The 2,720-nt window shown below is 47.8% G+C and overlaps 1 protein-coding gene across 1 annotated transcript in view; it reads left to right on the top strand.

Moving 5' to 3' along the window:
* The window catches only part of Slc23a2 (solute carrier family 23 member 2), a 100,361-nt gene that overhangs the window by 655 nt on the left and 96,986 nt on the right, over window positions 1–2,720 (top strand). The gene's annotated exons all lie outside the window — the stretch shown is intronic.

Below are 2,720 nucleotides of genomic sequence, written 5' to 3'. Positions count from 1 at the left end.
TCGGTCCCCGCTGCCGCCTTGGGCTGGCCGGGCCGGGCGTTCGGGTCAGGCCGCGCGGCGGGGAGCGAGCGTCCCGGGAACGGCCGCCGGCTGCGGGCGCTGCGTGGCGTGTGCTGGGTTCGCGCTCCTCCCCAGGTGCTGCGCTCCATCCCGGCGCGGGACCCAGTTCAGGGCCAGCCCGAGGGGAGCGGGGATGGAAAGCCCTGGGCTCGGCTTCCGTCCCCACAAAGGCTGCACCAAGTAATCTTAGAAGCCGCTGCTCCGACCTCCCAACCTTTCTGGCATGCCTGTCCCTCAGGGGACCCGGGTCCCCTGTTGCCCCCGTTCTTGACAGAATTGACGTTGGAGTGCGACTACTTTTAAGGCGAAGAATTTCCTTCGTTTGGCCGTGCGTGTCCCATTAGCTGGACAGCGGAGAGGAGCTCGGCCTTCATTCAGGCTGTGGTTTCTTGGTTGTCCGAGGGTAGAAGAGGGCAGGCTCCGGAGGAAGAAGGGCACCCCTACGGGCTTTCTGGGCATTTGCCTTAGCTGTGAGGCTTCTTTTTGCAGCGCTCGGAGCCGTGACGGGGAAGATGCCGTCCCCGCTGACGTTTGGGTTATCCGTGAACCGAGGCAGCCAGGGGATGTGTGGGGACCTGGGACCCGAGTCCGCAGACAGTCAGGTTTGAGCTGTCATTGATGGGCCATGTGACCTCCCTCAGGCAGTTTTCTTCTCACTAAAGGGAAGGCTAGAATCTGGGTGGGAGCCTTGTTTGTTTTGTTTTGTGTTTGAGTGCTGTTGGATTGAGGTCTCTCCTGTTCCGTTTATCTGCGTCGGTCTTCCTTGAACGTGACTCTTATGGAAGTTATGAAAGGCCTATTAGGCTTAGAAATTTATCATTCTGTACAGCGTTAGAGTTGACCTTATCAGGGTTACTTTGGAATGTAGAACTTCACCCTTAACTCATTCAAAAGTTAATAGCTTTGGGCACTCAAGGTTGTGCGAAGTCTTAGACCTGATGACACATCTGCTAGTTAAAAGGAGACACGGAGTATCCTAGCCAGCTACTTGGTCTTGAGGTGTCTGTTTTCTACAGTTTCCCTTTGTCAGTATCACCTGGTTTCTTTTTCTATCAAAGCATTTTCTTCTGGTTTTGCTTAGAATGTGAAGTGATTTTTGCAAGAAAATAGGTATTTGAAGAACTTTTGGTTGTGACAGTTTTTTGCCCCAGATACTTGCATGGCACTTGGTTTTCTGGGTGTGATTCATAGGTTGAGATTAAACATCTATCAAAACAATTAAGCTGGGTGTGATGGGGTAAGACTTCAGTAACCTCTGCACTCAGTCCTAGTGGTAGAGACTGGAAGGTCACAAGTTCCAGGTCAGCCTGCCATACAGGGAAAGTCTTAACCTCGAAAACACAAAACAAACAAGAAAGTTTTTAAAAATTGCTTCTGAAAGTACTTTATTAGAGTACTGTGGCTGGTTCAGCTAATTTTGTGCCATGCTGTCTCATTTTTGTATTGCAAAGTCTAGTAGACTTAGCATTGCAGAAATGAGATTTTTTTCTCAGGCAAGATTGTGTAGCCTGGCACCTGCCACTCATCCTTTCATCCTCTTCTCCATCCTCCCATTAATTAGGTACCAACTGCTGTTGAACAAACCGTTTTTGAATTAAGCCTAGGATTTTGCACACATGGAGTCCAAGGTTTAGTTGTTGGTTGTTGGAAGCACTGAGTTGGTTCTTGCCATACTCTTCAGTGATTCTAAAGACAAACCTGGGTTCCATCTGGTAGCTTAAGGAATTTTCTCATTTTGGTTAAGAAAATTCAAACTCATCAGTACTAATTTGCAATTATATGGTGCTTTGTATTTGTAAATGAAAGCTTTGAAAACCTTATTTTTATTTTATCCCAGGCTTTTACAATTTAAAAAATGTTACAGCTTTCCTCTGACCTGTTTCCAGGCTTTGCTCGGGGAACTCCCATAACCAGTCCTTTGGTTCCTGAAGCCGGATTAATTCAATTTTGCGTCCTGCTGCTCTTCTAGTTCTCTCAGAAGGTGGAGGGTCTTGGCTTTCTCTTTCTTGCTGCAGGTTAAGCTTGCATGGTTTAAAGGAGCCCTTCCAGCCTCTGTCTAGCTTTTGTCAAAGGTTTAGGTGGTTGTTTCTGTCATAATCAAGATTGCTTTGAGCTTTTACCTTTCATGAGCCTTTCACAATTATTTATTTATGTATTTAGACACTGAGTATTGCTATATTCCTGGCCTTGAATTCCTGGATTCAAGCTTCCCAAATAGCTCAACTACCATCCTCTGCCTTTCAGGCAATTAATACCTTTTTTGTTTTGTTTTGTTTTGTTTTTTGAGACAGGGTCTCCCTGTAGCCCCAGGTGGCCTGGAACTCACTATGTAGACCAGGGTGGCCTCAAACTTGCAAAAATCCACCTGCCTCTGTCTCCAAGTGTTGGGATCAAAGGCCATGCTCGGCGTTCCCTATTTTTTTGGTGTGTGGGGTTTCTTTTTGGGATAGGGTCTCCCTGTGACTTAGAACTGGATAGGTAGACCAGACTGGCCTTGATCTCACTGAGGTCTGCCTGCTTCTGTTTCCCAAGTGCTGGGATTAAAGGCATGGATCACCATGCTTGGCTAGTTTGGAAGGCTTTAAAACAATTTATCTCAAACAGTTCTGGAGACTTGGAGGTCCAAGGTCAAGGTTCTGGCCCCTCCCTCCCTCCCTCCC

Source organism: Nannospalax galili, unplaced genomic scaffold (assembly GCF_000622305.1).
Source record: "Nannospalax galili isolate Female #2095 unplaced genomic scaffold, S.galili_v1.0 scaffold118, whole genome shotgun sequence".
Taxonomy (NCBI): Eukaryota; Metazoa; Chordata; class Mammalia; order Rodentia; family Spalacidae; genus Nannospalax; species Nannospalax galili.
The sequence above is the reverse complement of the archived record's forward strand: the minus strand, read 5'-3'. Positions and strand labels throughout refer to the sequence as shown.